Source organism: Oxyura jamaicensis, chromosome 3 (assembly GCF_011077185.1).
Source record: "Oxyura jamaicensis isolate SHBP4307 breed ruddy duck chromosome 3, BPBGC_Ojam_1.0, whole genome shotgun sequence".
Taxonomy (NCBI): Eukaryota; Metazoa; Chordata; class Aves; order Anseriformes; family Anatidae; genus Oxyura; species Oxyura jamaicensis.
Genome location: NC_048895.1, coordinates 2,355,473 through 2,378,236, shown reverse-complemented (window position 1 = coordinate 2,378,236; position 22,764 = coordinate 2,355,473). Strand labels below are relative to the sequence as shown.

Below are 22,764 nucleotides of genomic sequence, written 5' to 3'. Positions count from 1 at the left end.
CAGGTGGTCTGTACTGTCATGGCTGTTGTTACAGAGCTGGGACAATTTATGTGAGCCAGTCTGCCCCACAGAATGCATTAGTGTTTGTGGAAGGTCAGCTACAGAAATTAGCATCCTTGCCAGATATGTGCTCATCTGAGAGGAGGCAGATTCTCTTTGATCTTTCTGAAGTAGATGTGCTGTCATACCCTTTTGCTCGGCGTTTCTGTCTGCTGAAAACAGCGGTTTAGAACTACAGCTACTTGATAAGCTAGTCCTTCTGTTACTGGGAAAACCATCCCTTTCCGTCAAATACTGACCATTCAACTCAAAATGCAAATTTGGAATTGAAAACATACAGTTGGCATTTGGACTGATATTTGGACAAAGTGAAGTTTGGAAATCTAGGTAACAGTATCAGGTCAAAACACTGGGTATGAAAGGGGGCTCTACAGAATCAGAAGATGTGGTCTGTGTTCTCTAATTCACCCCATTCGACATGACATTAGTTGGACTACAGGGAAAGTCATACAAAACAGACTTATGAAACCTCCACTCATCTCATTTTGTGACTACCTTTAGATGAGATGACTGATACTTTTTTCAAATTGTTGAATTTTTCTTTCCATCTTATTCATAAAATTCCAACAGGGAGTGGATAAATGCCAAATATGTCACTTGGAGCTGTTTGTTGAATGACTGTGGTCCAGAAACTGGCTCTTATTTACCAGTGAGGTCGAATGGGCTCCTATTTTCAGCTTATTCTTGGAAAAATATTGAGGAGAGTTTGAGGCTGTTGAAAGGAGACCTCCTGAAGAACTCTCTCCTCAAAAACAATTATATTTTTAGACCTTTCCAGAGAGATTACAAAATTAAAAGTCACATGCAAAGAAAATTATCTCACCATTATTTAACTATGGATATCCTGGAGTAAAAGACAGACTTTTCCCAAAGAGGACTATGCAACTCATGGAACAAAAAATGAAGAAATGTAAAAGTCTATGAGGAATCAGTAGCTCCCGATGCACCGTGAAAAATATCTGCCAGCATCTGTGGCAAGGCAGGTCTGAGGAATTCAGACTAAACCAAAGCATTATTGAGTGCTATAAAATATAGACAGCGATGTCTATATTGATCCCACTGGACACTTGGAGCCAAATGAACATTTGAAAGGTCAGTAATTTTACTTGTGCCAAATTGGAATGCTAGTCATTTGCATAAGACTGCAAGCCAAATATCAGAGTAAATTCATATGTAAATTTAATTACGCCATACCTCTAACAGCAATCTTATGTCAGCTGGCATGAATAATGTAGAGAAAGCACATAATCCCAGAAAGCGTGCTGAACTATATACATGCTGTGGTACATATAACACAGAAAGACTACATGGCAGATACCTATTTTGTGAGCTTTATAAATGCCATGAAAATAGATTTTCCTCTGACAGCAAATTTTAAGGTTCTGTTGGCTACTCACTCAGTGATTTCACAAATGAAGATAAACTCTTCTTTTCTAGTGCACTTCAGAAATATTTGTTAGGATTTACGTGGACTGCAATCTAAAAGGGTTTATTTTTAATTGGTTTTAATATTTTGTTTTAAAAAAGGACTCAGTCTGTTTCCAAATCAACTTTGAGGTGTGATTTTAGCTCTAACAAGAGAAAGACATGATAGTGTACTTTCCCCCAAAATACGTATTTTCACTTTGTGTCTTCTAAAAGCATGACTTGATATATATAGCATGAGGCCTCAAGGCTCAATCAATGGTAGTTATGACACTAAAAATAATGGCTATGGGACATGATTTAGCTGAGTTTTTCTTTTCCTAGAGTATTTAAAATTTAAAGAGAAGCCTAAGAGACTTCCACAACACAAAACTAACAGTACTAAATAATAATTACTAAACGGGTCTGTCTAACATGTGGGAGGAGACAGCAGAAGAATAATTCAAACTGATGTTAAAGCAGTATTGCATGAAAGTCAGCTGACATCCTCAGAAGACACATGAAGAACACAAAGGGACATGAACTGACATCCTACCCTTTAGCAGCTCCTCAGGGATTATAAGCATTTCTGCAAAAATCCTGGTGCATTCCAGCCCCGTTCTACAACTCAGGTACCTGGAAGCTGCCCTGATCCACGTTTTTTTCCATAAACATCACCTCCTACACCACCCTTCTTTCTGAAGGTAGAATAAAAGATTGATGCAAAACTATATGCTGGTACCTTTGGGAGTCTGTGCGACAAACCGCACTGTCCTTCAAGGACACAATGCAGACATTGACTACTGTGTGGACCTTCCTCAGCCCATGACCCCTGAGAAATGAAGGGATTCTGCACTGACAGCCTAGGGGCTAGCAGGGCATGAGAGCTCCCCAGTAACGCTCCCCTCCACAGCAAGATTACAGGCATGCTTCGCTGCCTTCTGCACCCCGGGGTAGAGGAGAATGTAAAAAACAAAATTACCTTTGCTCTTTTGTTGCTGTGGTTGTGAAAACACCCATGTGGTGATCCATGGATTTCTGACTAGCATGAAGATCATACATTGTCAGGCCTAGAAAGAAAGAAAGATTTTTTTTAGGTTGCCTCAAATGGCAAGGCAATTTAAGAACCATCCACTGTCGAAGAAAGAGTCCATTAGTGTGAGGGTCTATAAGGCTATTCCCGTACCCTAGATACCATTCAGCTCTGGTTAGCTATTATCAATGGCTCAGCATCATATAACTCACTTCTAATTGTGATTATTTGATTACATTTTATGGCATCAAGAGCACATAGATGGGGTGCTTCTACATAATCATCCTACTATCTCTATAAAGTAGTACCACTTTAATGCTGCTGTTTGCTTTATTTTGCTACAATCACATAATCTTCAAATAGTCTCGATTTTCATTAGAAAGCATGTGCTCGAGCCTTATGTTTGTAGGCTGACTCACTCCATTAAACCAAAACCAAATTCAAGCCAGTAAGTTTGTGAGCTGTCAGAGCAGTAGCAGTATAGAAAGTTTCCTCACATAACAAAAGGTAGAACAAGCTCTTCTTAAAATCACATCTTCTCATCAATTTTTAATTAGTTCAGACATAATGTCCGATGCAATATGATTTGTATCACCTGAGACACAACACAAAATAAAGATATCCTCTGCTTTGCATGACATCCTTTTTACCAACACAAGCCACAGTTTTACGTAACAATTTTAAACCAAAGTTGCCTTGGGCTGCCAAGATAGGAAAACAAACAGCACATCATACATGGCTTCTAGTAATCCTGATGGAGCTTGAGTGTTGGTTTATTAAAGCAAATGCCACCTACTACAAATATCCACAAAATATCAGGTAGCCCTGACTGACTGCCGTACTGCTTTAATGCCTCAGAACACCAACACAGATGTTTACAAATTGACTGATGTGATACTCACATAGCGCAGTAGCTTAACTAGAAAAGCTCCTTTCTCACAAATGCAGCCTGGTACACTGAAGTGCAGCTAATTCTCATGCGGCTTTATTAATTACATCAAACGAATGTGATTTGACCCCATAACTGTGGTCATTTTGAGATGAGAACGCGAACTGCTGTGAAAGCGCACGTCTTATGCACTCCCAGCCTTTCTTGTTCCATTACCAAGCTCCTGGATCTCCCCTGGGACCCTGCTGGCAGCAGCTACAAACAGCATAAACCAGCAGGAGCATGCAAGGAACAGGTGCTCCGGCTTATTGCAGCTGCGGTGCGTGCAGCGGGGGGAAAAGCAATCGCTTTTGCTCCCCATCTCTGAAATAGCTACCTACCTGGAGACGTTTCGTTCCCCTCACACAATAAGGGTGGATCTTCTAAGGTGTTATACTCTTACACAGTTAAAGAACCTGTAGGGCTCTTTCTGGAAGAGATGCGGCTTAAAGCACTCCTGCGATCAGGTGTTAAATCCAGCCTATAGAACATTTAATGGAAGACGTTCAGGGCAAAACAAAATACATAAATATATTTTTATAATTTGAATGCTGTGCTAACACAGCAACGTAACACAATGGGAAAACACATGCTTTACACTTGTGAAACATCCCGACTACGGTGATATAACCACAGCACGTAGAGCTGAACACATCGGCTTTGGCCGGACGTTTTGGTAACGTGGCGTTCTCTGTCTGTACCCTGTTCTCTCCCATTCCTTCCCTCTCCCACTGTCTGTGTGCCCTGTGAGCTTCGAGTGAAGCCCCTCAGGAGAGGGCTCTCTTCCGTCCAGTGCCACCCAGTGCCAAGGACAGAGGCATTCAGCCCTGGTTTGCCCTCGGTACCACCACAACCGATACACGCAAGGTGGATCATAACTGTGGGAGGGAACCTGTAAAATATGCACCCGGCATACAACCGAGACAGCCTCCTAGGCAAGTCATGATATCCCCACGTGCTGGTCAAATCACAGGGAATGGCTGGCACCCAAAGACGACAGCACCCACGGGTGCTATTGCCCACGCACGTGCCCTTACAGTCGCTCCTTTAGGCGAGCCCCTGAGCCGCGCCGCAGCGCTGCTCTGTAGGCTACCCACTGCGGCCCGAACGCTGACTTTTCAGGGCTTTTATCACAAGACGAGATGAACTGAACTCCTGAGTGCTGAACCCTTCTGATCCACCAGCCAGCACGCTTGCCAATGTAATAAGCAAAATGGCATGAACAGAAAACTGCAAGGAGGCCAGAATCAAATGCTCATTAAAACTGCACTGCTGACCTTTTAAAATGACAATGCAGAATTGTTGTGGCTAAAGAAACGGGAAGGGGACAATAAAATTCTAGTAGAGCTTTTTCAATCTGTGCTAAGGTGAGCTGCTTATCTATTCTGCTAAATAAACAGATTGAAACAGTGCGATGCTCGTCAGGAGAGGTAGAACAACGTAATGCTGTAAGAGGAGATCTGGGCACATTGTCTGAGCCATTTAAGAGTTTCTGTCCCATACAGAGCGGCCTTAGTCCCACAGCTGCTCTAAAAGACATGGGCTAGCAGGCAGCCAGCCCAAACACTGGTGGCATGAAACAGCCTTGCACTCCTTTCTCCCAGATATAAGCGGCCACAGTGGTTCTTGGGTATTGACTCCAAAATAGTGATTTGTACAGCTAGGAGGTGTAAATGCCTGGCCACACCATGCAGATGTGGCACTCACACTTGCAGAAGCAGCTTCTTACCCGGCCCTCGGCGCTGCCAAGCCAGGATATTTCTTTTGCTACATTCCTATTTCCACGTGTGCACGTGTGACTGTAATACCCTGCAAAAGCCCCGTTTCGATGAATCATCAGCAACATGTTAAAGAAACGTTCATTTGTGTCTTCCAACTTTGACCGAATTCAGAAGAGGTGCCAATTTAGGGCTGCATATAAATTAATGAGACATAAAAACGTCCCTTTGGTAATTCTTTTACAATGCAGCAGGGGGCCATTTCTTCTCAGCCAGCTCCTCTTATTAAATGTCCATCAGCGGGAAACTTGGAATATCCTTTAAGAGTGTGTCTTCAAGGAAACAGCTGAAAGCCCTGAACTGTGCATCACTTGTGCTAACCCCACCGTTCATGTAACTTCATTTTTCAGCATCATCTTTTCAGCTTTGGGTTTCAGATTCTTTCCTACTTCTTGAGGCATGGTATATACCTGTTTTTAAAATCTTCGAGAGCACAGAATAATTTGTTCTCCTGCCCAGCATCTACAGAGTTGTTTGGGAACAGCAGGATTTCTTTAATGCTCCTTATTGAACTTCTCTACTTTCTCATTTAAGTGTAGAAAAGCAAGTTCTATTCCGCACCCCTCTCAGCAGATTGTAGTAAAAGAGGAGAGCAGAAAAAAAAACACCAAAGCTCTGACAGATGGTACCCAGCGTTTGACTCATGCTGGGCTCAGCAGGACCCATAGTTTAGAAGGTTAGGACTGTCAAAAAGACTCTGCTTATCAAGTGAATAACAAAGTGTGGACTGCCAGGCTGTTTCCTATAGAAAACTTGTGTTTTGCATGTAATTCTCTGCTATCTTTCTGATGCTTCCGAAACTTTTGAGGAGCAGATGCATGCTTTTCTATTTAAGAAGCAACTGGGAAGCTGCCATCCTAGGAGCAGCCGGCAGCACGGCAGGCCTGACTCATGCTAGGGTCAGCGCTGCGCTTTGGGGACCTCAGAGGGGACCAGAGAGCAAAGGGAAAACTCTCCTTCTTCTTCTCCTTCTTCTTCTCCTTCCTTTTCATTCTCCTTCTTTTGCAGTCAGTGAAAAGTTCTTCTCTTAGATTACTGCCCCGGTCTGAGGATCGCTTTAGTGAAGTCACTGTGGTAAAACGTGAGCAAAGGCAGAAAGCTGCGAGCACAAAGCAGCATTTGCCAGGCTTCTTCTTAAGTCATTTCCAAGCTCATGTCAGTCAGCATTTATCCCGGCACAGAAGTATCTGAAGTGACTGCAAATGTTAGCGAGCAGACCTGACAGCAATCCCGAAGTCTGGAGAAATACACACACAAGGTTAACAGCTCGCACCCATGTCTGCGGGTAAGTCTGGACTTTTAATGTTGGGGCCGGGGGGGGCTTGCTGGTAAATGTAGTGTTACAGTGAATCCGTGACAGGCACTGCTGTTAATCACTGCTACAGCACTGTAATCATTCTTTTTCCTCCCCAAAATAATGCCAGTTAATTTGTTAAACAAGAACATTGTTTTAGTCATAAACTGGTACCAACAGTTAGCAGCTGCTCTTCAACAGTTAGAATTAATGAGCAAGTCACTGTACAGCAAAAGGCAACACGCGCCTCTGTCATTGCCTCATTCGCTGCTTGTTCAGGACCGTGAAAAATGAAACGAGGGCATTGAGTTTTCAAGTTTAGAGAATATAATTAATTCAATGTGGATTCACTGCTATGGCTGGATTCTCAGCTGTTTTATGAAAGACTTAGAGCTACTTTGGTGCCACACTGGCAAGGAGGAGGAAGGGCTCCTGGTTTACAGTGAAACAGTTGCGGGCGCGCCTCGCAGTGCGACTACGCAGACACCCCTAATTTTGGTTACTCTGCTGACAGCAAACCTGCAGCATGGAAAAACAACTGTGTGGTCAAAAATTCTCTCACTGTAATTACTTACTAATTAATATCACATTGATCTTACGGTTAAGCTAAAACCAGTGTGATGTTCCTGCAGCATATAGCTCCAGGCACGTTGTGGGAGGCAGTCTGCGTGTCAGAGCGTTTTTACCAGGTATCGACATGAAAAACTTGCTTTGAGGAAGGCAATGAGCAGAGAGGCTCTCTCTTTCATTCTCCACTCCCAGGGAGAAATTTTGGCCTGTAATGTAGTTAATTTATTCAAGCGCTAATATATTTAAGCAACCCCCTCCTAAAAAAGGGAGAGGGAAATGGGCTGAGCCTACAGCCTGTTGCTTGCTGCCCTACCTGATCTCACTTGGATCAGATTCCCTTCCCCAACACCTCACAGATCATGTAGAAATCACAAGAGAAAGTGTTACATATCCACAAATTCATTTTGCCAGTTTTCATGTAGCTCAGCCATGAGCCCAGATGAAAGAAGTCCTTACACAATGTATTTGTGAAACAGACAAAAAAAAAAGAGCTGTTTTCTCAGCCATCGCTACCGGGCATATATGCTGTATCCTGGCAGAAGCTGGCATTCCCATTCCCTTATTCAGCACAAACACAAGGACCTACACAGCTGGCTCAGGAAACAGGCAGTTTTCCTTCTGGCCCCGGGGCTCAGCACCGCTGGGCACAGAGCCCCCCGCAGCAGCCCTCCAGGAGCTGGTGGGGGATCCCTCGGGCTGCACCCAGCTGCTCCTCTCGTGGCATAAGGAGCCCTGGCCCAGGAGCCCTTTTCCCTGTCCCGAGGCAGGTCCCAAGAGGGGCTTTGCCATAGCACTAGGGGTCAGGGCAGGGAGACGCCTGCCAAAGAGGGGAATTCCCCTCCTCAGTCTGCCAGGAGCTTTTTTTTTTTTTCCGTTTTGCAGGAGAATGTGGAACAAATTATGACATTGTCCCCGATTCTGTGGTTACTCACCAGATTCACCTCTGAGTTTAGTCCCATGGACATGCACACAAGCTAGTGACAAGTGATTCTCACTGTCACGAGGTGTCCACCAAAAGACTGAGCAGCCTAAATGCAAGCTCCTGTCTGTAGCCAAGAGGTGATGTGGAACAGGCAGAGGACAAGGAAAGACTTTCCATGGACAGACACAGGAGGGAAGCTGGATTAAGTCCACAAATAAACCAAAAGCTAGCAGCTGAGTAGCACCGACTATACATGCATGCCCACATTTTTCAGAACACATCTGTCACAAACATAAAAATCAGCATTTTAATGAAGAGCCACAGACACCACCAGTACTGGAAAACAGAGTCCCATCCACACTTGCACTTCAGTAAAGGACGTGCTGTTTTCAGCTAGATAGCAACCATTTACTCACTTTCTTGTGATTACGTGACCAGTAGCCTCTAGTTCTTCACTGCTAAGTATCAGCTGGGAAAAAAAAAAAAAAAAGTGCTCAGCTGCGAGCAGCAGAAACTCTGTCCTCCCTACCTCCACATCTGTCCGGGGCACAGCTACGTATCCAGGCTACCAGGGAGGTATGTGCTTCCCAACAAAGGCAGCAGATGGGCCAGCCCAGGAACACCTTCCACTTCTGCACCTTTGACAAAAGTCTATCTGCAAACTGTGACACTAAATGAATTCCATGAATGAAGGCCCTGAATGCTTTCCTTGTTCTCCAGATACCAAAAAAGAGAGCAAAAAAATAATTATTAACCAATATCCCGGGGGTAGGAGACTGCCCACTGGGCTGAGAGCTAATTTCATTAAAATCGGGGCTGTCTCTGTAGGAGCCTGGGAAGCACGGTTCCGTGCCTCGGTAGAGCACCCTGTACACAACACGGCCACAACAGGCCTGCTGCTGGCACACGGTGCCTTCGTCAGAGCAGCCTTCAAGCTGCCAACACCACCGAACAAGTCCAGGGTGGCTCAGAAAGGACAGCGCGGGGTTTAACCCCTGCCCACTCAGATGACTCAGAGGTGACGGCACCTTTTATTAGGAGCATGGCAGAATGTCATTTAAATGTTATTTTTATTTACGCCTGAATCAAAGTAAGCATGCAAATAGCTTCTATAAATTTTATGAAACAGACAGGAGAGGGAGCTCTCTCTTCATCCCACTAGACTATGAATGGATTTTGCTAAATAGATTAAAATCTAACCACATTTTTATTCTATGTCACGTTACTTCTTGTCATTCTTTTGTCCTGGGCCTGTCTCCTCTTAACAAACAACTCTGTAACACGAAACATCCCTGTGTACCACAGAACATTTCTGGGGGTGAATGCAGTAAGTACATCATAAAGGCACTTTTAATTCCGGTATAGGAAAAAATGAGGATGTAATTCCTATTTACAAAATGCTGCTTTCCTCCCGACTGGTACGTACACAAACACACACCGCATGTGCGGGTGCATCTTAAGTGCACGTTTTCACTTTCCAAATTAAAGTACCAGATTTTTTTCATCATTGTCATCGTGCTCTCGGATAATTTGTCTTCATCCTGAGATCTATGAAACCAACCTGAGATTTCTGGTCCACTCAAAGTGTATTTTTAAGCTAAATCACTGAAATATCGAATTCAAAAGAATTACCTACAAGCACATAAACAAGCAAAAATAAACCCCAAATGAAAGAAGTCACGGAAACCTTACTGCCTTCATGTTCTCACTGTGTTTATCTGAAATCTTCTTATCATAATATGATCTTAACTCACATTCTGAAAAAAAAAATGACAGCAGAAATGCTTGTATCAGCATCTGGATATAATGCTAAAAATCAAACTGTGAGTTACATCTGTCTCGTAAAGGCTCTATAATAAGATTTACTTAATCCATTTGAAAGAAAAAAAATGTTTTTGTCCCCCAATTTGTTGCGACATCTGAAAGTTCATGAGGTTATGACCCCTCTTTAAGAAAGCATCTCCTACCACCTGCAAATACCCTAGGAAAGCAGCCTGAAACAATAAAACACGTGCTAGTTAACCGTTACCAGGGCAACGGTTATGCTCCAGCAATGGGAGGTTTCAGCCCCACCGTGGCTTTGTCTGAGGAAGACACGGCCCAGCTGTTACCGAATAACCATTGTTGTAGATCATCGGGAAATAACAGTCAGTGCGCGAGCTAAGCCCTGTGGAAGTTTCTGTCCTCGCCGCCAGAGGTACATCTGAGAGAAAGGACAGAAAAGCAGGCTTTTTATAACATTAACCAAAACCAGAAAAGAGTAAAGACGCTAAAACCACCCCCCGGGTGCCATTCGGTGCATACAGCTCCATCGCCTCGTCCCTTTGAGGAGGATTTGTCTGGTGCCATGAGCTCGATTCAGTCGATGGCACAAACTGCAATTACTAATCACGCAGAACACCAGAAAGTTTCAGAGAAGTTCTCTCTGCGTCCAAGGGGCTCCGCAGGCAGAGCCCGTGTTCTCCCTTGCATCACAGCACTTGCCAAGGCAGCCACAGCTTGGGCTCCCCGTTCGTTGGCATTTTCTCGGAGATGCGCAATAGTTAACGTCACTGCCTTGAACCGCGGTATCACAGCTTTCAGTCAGAATTTTCCTTGCCCTTCGAAATGGAATTTGGCTGCCCATAGTGGTTAATTTTTAAGAAGAGACCAAGCAATTTAAGAGGGATGTTTTGCAGGTTTTGTCAGCTGGGTTTGCCCTTTCTGTTTGCTTTAACAGGGAGTCAAACCCTAGCGCAGAGCTCTCAGAGACAGCCACACGACCAAGACTTCCTTCTGGTATTTACGAGAGCTTTTCTCTCATTAATTGATCCACTCGCTCACTCTACAGAGCTGATTACCGCTGAGTTCCGGGGGGCGATGCGGTGCAGAAGGGGACCCGAGCGCAGGCACGCAGCAGCCAGGAAAGGCAGCGCGTGTCCCACCAGCAAAGCGCCGACGTGCAAAAGCTGCAGCAAAACCGGGATCTTCTCTACTTGAGTCCTTGTAAGCAAAACACGCGGCTTTCTCCGATACTGAAGGGCGCGGCAAGGGGAAAATGTGGCTGTGGGGGTTCATTTCCACCGTCCTAGGGCTCCGCTGGTATTACAACAAATTACGAGAATGAGCCGTTCCCTAGAAAGAACCTCTTCAAGCTCTCCTGATAATCTGCTTAGCAAGGACACAAGCTGGTTTTCATTTGTTTGTACTGGAAAGGCAGTACAAAAGGAAGGCTTTTATTCATGGATTTTTCAAGAATTTGGGACAAAACATCCTTTCACTTCCAAAAGACAAAAGGAAATAAATAGTGGTCTTTGGTCTCCATAGAAAGCACATCAAGGAAAGGACATCAAGGATTTTTCACAGCAAAAGACACCAAAGATCTTCCCTCATCCTTTCAAGCCTTTGGATCACTTAGCATTGGCAGAAACAAATCTTGTAAAATAAACGCTTTGCACCAGAACCGAGGAAATTATTCAAAGCACAATAACCTGAGGCTTTCATAGCCTCCTTCGCTGCTCACAAAGACTCTTAAAATAGCTTACATTTTTTCATCTTTCGAATTTGTCTGCATATTTTTTCTCCCTGTAATCCCGAGGTATTGTAATGCATAGATGTATTCTTCAGTACTCCGCTGTATCCAAGTTCAGCCTTAAGGACTGAATCTGTAGCCTGAGCTGCCTCGAATCATTTAAATTGCACGCAGAGGATGCAGATTGCTTCCTCCCCTCTGCAACTGCCCAGGTTTAACTCTCAGAACCGACTACCCAAGGAGGTGCAAATTCTGTAAAGTCACTGCAATTTCTGCCATATGTGGCTGTGACTGCCGGGCACATCACCTCTTCCTCAGAGGCTGGGCAGCGATCTCTGAGTGCCAGCTGTGCTCACAAAATGCTGCACACATGCAAGGAAAAGGCAGGACCCCCGCTTTCAGCCTGTGAGGAGCCACGGGGAGCCGGCTGGAAGGCTCCTGGCGGGTCAGGGTGTCTCCGAATGCTCTGCCATTCCCTGTAACAGGCTTACCTTGCAGAAGGTGACTGCTATCCCCAATATTACACCAAAATACAGCTAAAATATACAGAAATATTTTTTGTCCTACATAACTTACGTGCCTAAATATGGCACTGCCACTCAGCTACACCTGCTTTGCCTTCAAATCCAAATTCTTGTCTGTTTTTTAATATTATTCTGGGGGTTGTGTGTGTGTGCTTAGTGTTTGGAATTAGCACAAGTGTGAGAAGCTACGGAGTCCACAATTAATCTCCTCTCACTGATTTGTATTTTTGCATTTTTTGTTTTTTTAAGCACCTGCACAATACAAGTCTATTCATAAGCTGTGCCTCAGAGGATGACCCATTAACATTTAAAAACGCACAACAAGCCATAACAAGTGGGAGAGTCATAAAGCAGACAAGAATTACATTGGCTGAAGGGGAAAGAAAGGTAGTACCAAAGAACCTCCAGGTGACTGCGGCAGTCAAGGGGGTGGTGGTGACGACTGGAGACCAAAATGTGTTCTGTCCTTCTTTCCCAACACCACCAACTAGGCAAAAAAAAAAAGAAAGAAAAAAAAAAAAGATAAACATTTGCAGAAAAGAAACCACTGCCATTTGGTTACAACCAGAGTGAGGAGAGGGGGAAGTTAAAGTCTGCTGTAGAAGAGACCCCCAAAAGTGGCAGAGCGAGGGGCAAGGAGAAGTACTTGTTCCCAGGAATGCAGAGGAAAGGCAGTGTTCTCAGCTGCAGCCACGTTAAGTCCAAGGAGATTGTGAGGCATCCACAAGGCGGCCTGTGGAAGATAGGGATCCACACAAACTGTGAGTGCAAAGTGTGTCGGAACTGAACAATACTTTAATTATTACCAATATAGTCATCTAGTCCTCCTGAAAACTTCTTCTTCAACAACTTATTCAAAATTCAGTGTAAACTCCGACATCGACCAGTAGAAAGAAAATATTTCTCTCTCTTCTTCATCCTGGATGTAAGTCGCAGACTGGGAAATCTCTGCAGGCAAATGTGATGTCTTTATAGCAATCTCACAATTACCCGTAGAGATTCTACAATCTGGCATCTTCAGACACAGTAATTATAAAGTGTTCGGTTCTTCATCTTCCACACCTCTGCTGAGTTGAGCTGAATTCAGTCCAAATCACCTACACAGCACGTAGCTGACTGTGAGCTTTTATCTTAATAATTTTCACGAGCCAAAGGTTGAAAACAGAGGCATAGAAACTACATACATGAACCCACTGGACATTGGAAAAGCAATGTTAACAGTTAACTGAAGCTGAAACACAACGGGGTTTTCATGGGGGGATTGGTTCACACAGCACGGGATGAGCTCAGCCTCTTTAAATGATGATGTTTTTAGAGCAGTTTGATTGATGAGTGGTCTACAGATCAAGCTTCGGACACAGTGACAGCAAGAAGTCACTTTGAAGCATTTCTTTTTCAGACACAAGAATATCTATGAATGCAGGTCTCGATGAATGGCTAAAGGAACTTGTTTTTTCCCTCTTAAAAAGTTCCTAGAATGATCTGATTCGTGACGTTTTCACCTTATGCCAGACCTACACATGGCCTTACTTTCATCCCGTTCTCAGAAAAGTGCTGGTGGTGAACTCCACAGACAGCAACTGTGAGGGTGTGCAATTTTAGCCATCCCTGCCTTCCTCTGACCGCAGTGCTGCTCTACTAGCTCCAGGGGAAGGCAGCAGGGGAGAACACACTGGTGTTTTCAGGTGCCAGGGCGCAGTTCCGGGAGGAGGGCAGAGAGAGCAAATGCTGCTTAGGCAGAAGAGCAGGCAAAGGCACGACATCAAGGCAGGGAAAAGCAGAGGTTCCAGCTCTAATCACCAAACTCCACAAAACCCAGCGGCTGTGCTCCACCTCTTGCTGAAAAAGATCAGCTGGATGGCTTTTTTTTTTTTTTTTTCAAAAACGATTCTCACACATTTTTTTCTTCTTCTTCCTTTTACACCTCTTCTGTGTTCCCTGCTCGCAACAGATAACTGCTGAGTCTGCACAACACCCTTGCTGTGCGACTTTCCAGCTCCCTGCACTTCTCATCCAGCCACTACTCCTCCACCAGTTACCACCTTTAGTCCAGATTGTTTACCTCAAAACTGAAATAAAGGTGCGCGTTTAATCTGTTCTTCTCAACCAAGTGTTAACTGACAAACGGCGAGGGCATGCATGTGCAGTTACCACGATTACAGCTGATAATTGCGCACGGAGGTATACATGGGATGTCAGCATTTGAAAATAAAACTTGTGGAAATATTCTAGAATAACTCAAATAATAGCAAAGCCCCATTCATTTCAATACCATGATTGTTTCAACACAAGCCTTAAATACTAGTTCTGGGACTGGAGGCAGAATTGCTATTGGAACCAACACACTTTCCCCATCAGACCCCTATAAATTATTCTTACTTTCATTAAATCCAACTTGTTCTTGTCTACTGTGTCTTGACGGAGACTTTTAACAAGCTGTTCAACAAAAACATCAGTTACCTTGCAAGATTTTTTTAAATTTATCTGGCTATTCCACTCTAATATTTTAAATCCATCTTCAATTATTCAGGCAACACAAGCCCTGGAGAGATATCCATATGGTGCCATACATTGCTCAAAATGCTGGTGATGAATAATACGCAGCCTGCCCATCCATTTAGATTCATAAAGAAATGCATCAAAGAGAAGCTATGCTGGCAAATCCAACCCTGAGAAAGAAATCAAAATTTCATTCCAAGAACTGGCTCAAATCGATGCTAGAATCACTCTAGGCTAATCTAAAATTTTACTCCCTTCATTATTTTTATATGAATTTTTGTTACTCTTCTGATTAAGATGCTCTTTCGGTTCATCTTGTATATTTTGAGTTGCTGCCATCATTCTGAATATTTCTTACCTTGTTATACTGCCAGAATTACCTATGCTTTCACACCTCTATTTTTAGAATGATGCCACTGTATTAACTAAAATATTGCACATGAAAGAGAAAAGCAATCTCTTCTGCAAACTTCAAGATCTTATCATAAAACTGGAGTTGTTATGCCAACGCCAATAGACCACGTATTTTCTGGATAAAACCTGCACCCTAGTGAAATCAACACGAGTTCTTGCATTATCCTCTGTGGGATCAGGATTCCTCCAGAAGCTTTTCATCCTCATTCTAAGCACCTATTTCCATCCACCCATCTATTAGCAAGTATTTTGAAACATGACATAAATATTTCTCATTCAGCACCATGGGTACAGAGCTAGTTTGAACCCATCATCACACCGGACTAGTGAAAAATTAGATACCACACACTAAAAAAAAAAAGTCCCTTTATAAAAAAAATACATTCAAAAATTCTTGAACGGGTGCCACAGTGTGAACTGGTAACTCCTCCCCTGCAGCTGCCAACGTTATGATGACTGCCAGCCACCACTACAGGTCACTTTTTCCTGTAGAGCTGCCCAGGTTTCATAGTGACCTGTGACTATCAGTTATTATTTATTGGCTTATTTTTCAGAAGTGTCTGATCCCTTCCTTTTAGCACCATGTAGAACTGGAGCACCACCGTATTTATCCAACCCTAAACGTAGAGAAACTTTTGTTATGCCTGAACTTTTCACTAGGCATTTTCACTGCAAATTACAATATCAAAAATATTGAGGCTTGATTGTTTGATCTTTCACCTGGAAGTTCTGAACTCTTGTAATTGGTCTTACACTCTTTTCGTAATCTTATGACATCCACGTTAACAATAATAAAAAAATCTATGTCAGAAGAACATGAAGGTTGAAGAGTTGAGCAATGAAAAAATCAGGAAGTGCCAGAAGTAAGGTTGCCTGCTTGGGATTAACGTGCTCCCTTTTTTGCATTTGCAGGGTGAGGTATTCTTTAAATTACAGGATTACATGCTTTAGAGCAAGATTATCATTCTTTTACCATAAGCTTTTCATGCACCATTATTAAGTGAAAGGTAGCCCCAGTCTCTCAGGAACTCAGAATACCTTCCCGCTCATCCACCAGCTGGAAAGGATAAAAGGGAACATGCCCGATTACCCTTGGAAAGACATCTGGCCTGCTCAGGGACCTGCTGTACGTAATGTTCATCTGTATCCATTTATACCACGTAGTAACGCTCACCTGAATTCCCATCTAGAAATGGTCTCCTCCTGTTCTATGGGGCCTTTCTTTCCACAGAAGTTCTACAGACATTCCTTTGGATGCCCAAACAGTTCAAACCAATCGTTATCTAGCATCCATCCCCGCTGCGCCACCGCCAGACCATGATTTCAGTGCCTCCTCCAGGTATTCCGTGTTTGCTGAGTGGCAGCAAGAAAAATGTGCATGCTGAAAATGACCGAGCAAGAAGAGGGGTTATAAGAATTTAGTCCCCTAGTCCCCATGGTTTTAATTCTTATGTCACCGATGGAAAACAATTTATGTGACACAGAAGAAACACGAAGAAAACAAATTCTCGGTAGTGTTGCATTTAGTAGCCACACATACAAAAATCAACAGAAGAGATATGCCTTCTGGCTCTTGTGCCTACTCCTTCAGCCACTAGTTTTCCTCCGCTTACACAGATATGCAACAGATGAGAAAGTCTGGTCATGTCTGCATTCGTCCGAAGCTTTGTTTGGGACTTTCTGGATCACCTGACGCCTTCTTTTGTCCAGCAAATACTGCTGAACTGGCAGAGCAAATGCAATCTGACCACCTGCCAAGCCTGCCTCTGGCTTGTTCCAGTAGCAGGCAGTTTTTTCAGAGGATTTTCTGAACTGCTCCCCTGCCAGTATGCTGCAAGGCTGCACTATGCGCGGGATTTCTCCCAGAGCAAAACCAACAGCTCTGCACCAGCAGTGGTACAGGCTGTACCCTGAGGGCCTCACGGTTTTAGTGTGCAAGGTAAGGAAAGCAACACAACCCCGCAAGAACGTCTGCTCCAAAGACACATCCTGGGAGGGCTCGTGCAAGACAAGGACTTCACCGGGAACCACCAGCGGCCCCCCACAGCCCAAGGCCCCTGCCTCTCCATCGTGCTGCAGAAGAGCGCTGCCGGAGAGCCCTGGGGAGAGGACACAAAGCACAGCGGCTGCTGTACCCGGTCTGCAGCCGCCTAATGCAGAGTGCAACGCGGGCCACGGAGACGTGTCTGGGGCTGGGCGATGGTGGCCCTCACTAAGACACTGAGAGCAGGGCATTGCCATACAACCTGCCGGGAAAAGAAGCAGTTGGCTCTCCTTGCTTCAGTACTTTGCTATTGCAGCAAATTGTGATGAAACAAAGTGAATGATCTTGCTTATCATCTTCTGTAGGTAATCAGCTCCAGGAAACATGCTTATATTTTACTTCAACCTTCAGGAAACTTTCTTACAGCTTTTCTCTCAACATTACTTTTCTTTTTATAACTTCACCAGATGTCTCCAACTTGTTCTTCTATTCTTGTCTGCTCTTGTGTGCAGTTCCTGCATTTTATTTGTAAACATTGGTGATTCCAGTTACTAACAGTGTCCTTCAGATTGGCTGGCAGAGCTCCATCCTGACCAAACACAAGAGCAGGATTTGGTTGTAGTTCTCTGCACAGTGGTGCTACCCTGGCTTGAAAGCACTGATCAGTAGAGTTACAGGAGCATGAAAGGAGGTAAGTGCAAGGAGCTGAAGAAACACGCACATTGCTTTTAGAAGTTTGACATAAAGGGTTTTTTGCTCAGCAGTTAGAGAGTTTCCTTGAATTTGAATGTTATTGTATTCCTGTTACACAAAAGAAGCCGAATAAGCAGTGGCTGAACCAGAACGAACAGCTTGAGTTATGCTTTATCAGTTTACACGTAAATAGGGGCATGCCAAATATCACCAAATAAACCAGGTCTGAACTCAGCAGGTGCGGTTGCTTAATAGGACTTCTCTCAAAGGAGATGCAAAGAGACCCTAACTGTTTCAGTGACAGATCTTCACAGCACCAGTTGCTGTCTGTGGAATTTTGCCATTTTTCTTCTGTAAGGCATTCAGGGAAGAAACTTACTTAGCCAACATGAATCCACTTGCAGGCCTAACCTGGATGGCTGTGAATTGGCTTAATCTCAGCTGGCAACTGTGAGCAGTTAATAATTCTCTCACAGTGGTATCTGGGATTATGCTAAACACAGCAATTTCTTTGCTCTAATGGATTAAGAGGCCGGCATGGCACCTAAATTACAGAGCCAAGACGTACTGCTGCAGCGCACAACACCGCAGCAAACCACACGCACAGGATTAACCCCGCGGCTCGCGCAAGTTGAGCACGCTGAGTTCCAGACCTTGCCACGATACCTCCTGCCCTCCCGGCTCTGCAGCAGCAACACAATCGTGGTGCCAATGGGGTTAGCGTGTTCTGCCGGCATCACATCGCATTTCAACACCGCTGAAAAGTTGACTTGCAAAAATACCTTGTGAAAACACTGCTCTAGCACCAAACTGCAGGGCAGACAATAGCTTTTCTGCATTTAATCCTTCACATCTGAGGTTTTTAAGATAAACAAGGTTCTGTGCCCAGCCCTTTCACTTCCTCCCTGTCTTGTCACAAGTTCAATGATGAGTGTTACACCACAACCACCATCTACCTTGAATTTTCCATTACCCAAAACAATTGCAAACATTTTTTCCTGGGTTTATGACCTTGGTAATGTGCCAACTCAAACCAGTCGGGATTCTTGTAACTTTTTTAAAGTTTAAGTTAACGTGCTGAAGAGGAACAAACGATGAAGAGTTCCCAGGAGTTGGAGTCAATGATCGTTGTGGGTCCCTTCCAACTCAGATATTGTATGATTCTCTGATTCTATGATGACCTGTCACTTCAAGAAACACAACTATCATATCTGTGTCCATGTTCATGGTAACATGGATTCATGCAATGTTTGGAAAATGAGATGTACAATTACTTCTATGTAACTCTTATTTAGATCTTTACTGCCTTAAAACCAGAAGTTTAACTAGATACCATTAGAAATAAGCAAATTAAATCACTATCTTCTGTCTCTTGTTCAACCACAACAATTTATGAAGTCACCACAGTTTCACGATAAGGTGATCACTGACTCTGGGTGGACACCAAGATCGTTAGTTAACTAGCTATCAAGCCATCAGGTGTAAATCTGGTTATGCTAAAGCACATATTTAGCATTGTGGAAAGCAAAGACCCTCCTTGCTACCAAATGCCACTCATATATTTTTCTTAAACTGTCAAACAAATATGTGACCTCCTTAGCCATAATTATAATATTGTTACTCATGTTTGCAGTGCTTGCAACTTGAGCACTTGCAGCCTTATTCAAAGATGAAGAAACCAATGCAAGACTCCCATTAATGCTAGATGGCTTTAGATCAGCCTATGGATACCCAGCAGGAAGGAATTTTATACAGAGCCAGTGCACATAAAATAGTTATATTCATTTCACTACATCTTAATGGCTGAAAGCTCCAGATGGCAGATCTTTAGAGACTTTTTTCCTAGGTTTTATTTACACGTGTGATTCTAAGGAGCATCTGTAGTCTGCCCAAATCTGTTCATGTTACGCTAAGGATCAAAGGATCCTGATAAAGGATGTTTCACTCTGATGTACAGAAGTTGGTGCTGAGTAAAACAGGTATGAGACAACTTCTTTTTTGCCTTGCAAAACTTTAGAAGAAAAACATTCTGAGATAAAAGTGTGAAGCAATGATTTTTCTATCTCAGTAATTGCTAACAGAAGTACCTTCTACATCAGAAGTGTAGAGTTTGTTCATTGTGTTTATGCAGAGTTAGTTATCACTCTCATCGGTCAACAGATGTCACTGACATGGTTTGTTTTTCCCTGGAAAACGTTCTTTACATTTCCCTGTTCACTGTAAGCAATTTCCAATCATCTTTCACTGCTCTGTAGACTGAAAATTAATTTTCTTCCACACCCCAAGTCCAATTTAACAAAAACATCCAGATCACTGTGGGACACAGATTGCAGAACATTTTCACAGACAGATCTAATAGATTGCATGACATTTGTGCCACAGAAGCAATAATTAGATTATTCACAGATTACTAATAATTAGATTACTTTGTTAGGGTTTAGGCCTGTACAGAAATACAAAACACAACTGCCTCCAGAATCTTTGACTGCACTCTTTCAAACCCAGTGGATGGAAGCAGAAATCTTGATGTCTGAGGGCTGTGAGGACCATATTCTGCTTATGTTGTGTGTTATTGCCTCTCAGTACACTAAGGTCAACAGCAGATGGACAGACATACCTGGCTCATCCACATCCGATGCAAATATACAGGCCAGCTAACAAGACTCAGGGCTGAAACCAAATTCTTCCTTTCAAATGTGGTGTTGGTTCAAGATCCAGAAAATGTATGAGATATGTAGGATAGTAGCACCAGTCTCTAGTTCTCGTTGCCAAAATACTGTAAACAAAAAGCCCATACGCACTGGCACATGGTTAGAGTATCTCATGAATTTTACAATTTACTGAATTTGCGGACTCACCCTGTTGAGAACCTCCATCATTTCCTGGGGTTTGGAGAGGCAGAACACTTGCTGACGTGCTTTCTCAAGCTATTCAACCAACACACAATGCTTCCAAATAAAGAAAAACTTGTAGATGTATATGACTTGCTATCAGCGTTATTTAAAGTCATTCTTGGCAATATTTGTTCTCAGTAATTCTTAGATAAACCATTACTGTGCTCATGGAAATTTAGTTGTATCTTCCCTAAAAAACTGAGTAGTGCAATTAAGCAGTTTGTTGTTTGTTTTTTTTTCTTCCTAGTACACTGGCCTTGTTGAGCCTCAGCATTTGAAGATTAACGTTAACAAAAAGGCATTAAGAGGAGACACTGCAATTGAAAAATTTTGGATGTAACCGAAGCCACTGCAGAGTTTTTGATGTCGCAGATACTGCATCAGGAACTGATTGGATAATAATCAGTCACCATCAGTTCCTAATGCATTGCCTTCAGCATCTAAACAAGCATCTGTGAGTTTCTAACATGAATAGCTGTAATATTGTAATGAGTAGATATTTTGCAAAATGCCCACCCACCCAAAACTTGACAGCTCTGTCACAAAATCATAGTATTATGTAAGAGGGAAAGCCAAACTGTTCAATGGGACACCTCGCTGCCTTTCAGATCATGGCAGTGCATTAGAACTGGATTGGGAGAAAAAAAAAAAATGAAGGAAAAGAAGATTGCTCTTGCCTCTTAACTCAACAATGGATTTCTCTTCATAAAGGATTTACAAGACAAAGCTAAAATACAGGCATTGTTAATGACAATAGCCACTTACAGCATACAGAGAGAAATCTTGTCCTCACTGATGAAGCAGAGGCCACCACGCACTGGAGCACAGCGAAGGACAGCATACAATGGCAGTGCCCAGCAATTCGCTCAGGAACTGAATGAGGCATATCCAATTTCAGTAGCACGTGATATCTGGGTAAGTAGAAGACAACTTACATGAATGTATGGATTTGACAGATCTTCTTTGAGTTTTAACATCTCCAAAAATGATTTGAGCCTTGATTTAGATCTCACCTGAAGGACACAGCCATCATCAACACAATTTCAATCCGGAGCGCAATTTCGTAGCTAGGTCCTGGCTCAGAGGAAAGCAGCTGGACCCTCCAGTACATCTGTGGATATGCTGAACGCCTCATATCTCTGTCCTGAGCATCTCTTATCCCACATGAATTTGTGGTCACCAATCTACAGCAGAAGCCTGGATAAACTGAATCAGGAAGATGTACAGGGGGATATCACAGCTACCAGTGAATTTATTTGCAATGATTTCTCAGAAAAATAACCAGCAAATCGTATCTGCACTCTGACAGAAAACATCACCTCCACAGTTCTCTGAGTGGAAAATGGATGCCTAAGAACTTCATTACGATACAGCCAGAGTCACATGGCTTTGTTTAATCATTATTGTTATTCAGACCGGAAGTTCAGGAATGGTAACTACAATCTCCTGGCTGTTTCCTCATCAGTTTTACCCATTTCTTCCACACAGAGCTTAGCCTGGCCACAAACTTTGGAAGAGACCGGGGATCTGGAACTGCTCTCCATCCCACAAATTGTAGGCTTTCTTAACCAAAGGTTTCTTTTATTGCATGACATTGGTAGGAAGCAAAATCCATATTCAGATCCTCAATCCAGAATCCATGTCTTCGGAGATCGGAAATGCTGGCACAGGTCCACAGGTTAAACCCTGGGAGTGAACCATCCCAGTGAGAAAGCGATTTCATAGCACAAAAGCCACCTAAAGGCAGCGCTGTGCATGCAGAGGCACGGAGCGCCCTCTGAAAGGCAGGAAACGTGGCTTGTGGCAAGAGTAATTTTAGGCGTAAGACACAAAGCCTGAGTAAGCAGATGTTGTCTGCAAGGTCAGGAAGGTAAGTGCCAGCTTCACAACACTGCTGCTTATGCCGTGACACTGAATTTATTCCAGCCCCTCTGGGGAATCAACAGCACCTGTGTTGGTTTGCATCTGTGATCAGATTAAACTGTGACCTACAATTCCCTCCCTCCAAGCAAATCCCAGGTTCCTGCACGTGGGGATCCACGCTGCCTCCAGCTGGCACTGAGATTCTGATGGAACAGTTTGAAAGAAACCAAAGAGTTTCTTAGCCCTTCCTTTCCCTTCCCTATTTCATGCCTGTCAAGGCTCAGAAACACTGGCCTTCTCCTTTTTTTTTTTTTTCTCTACTTTTGCCTGGCTATCTTTTTAGAAGCACTTTTATTCAAGGGGAATTTTGTTATTTTATTTATTCTGACCTTT

At 43.4% G+C, this 22,764-nt stretch overlaps 1 long non-coding RNA gene across 1 annotated transcript in view; it reads left to right on the top strand.

Moving 5' to 3' along the window:
* The window catches only part of LOC118163815, a 36,283-nt gene extending 15,133 nt beyond the window's left edge, over positions 1-21,150 (top strand). Inside the window, exon 3 of the long non-coding RNA XR_004749200.1 lies at positions 20,756-21,150. This is a non-coding gene — a long non-coding RNA (uncharacterized LOC118163815). The remainder of the gene's footprint in view (positions 1-20,755) is intronic.
* Positions 21,151-22,764: the final 1,614 nt, after the last annotated feature.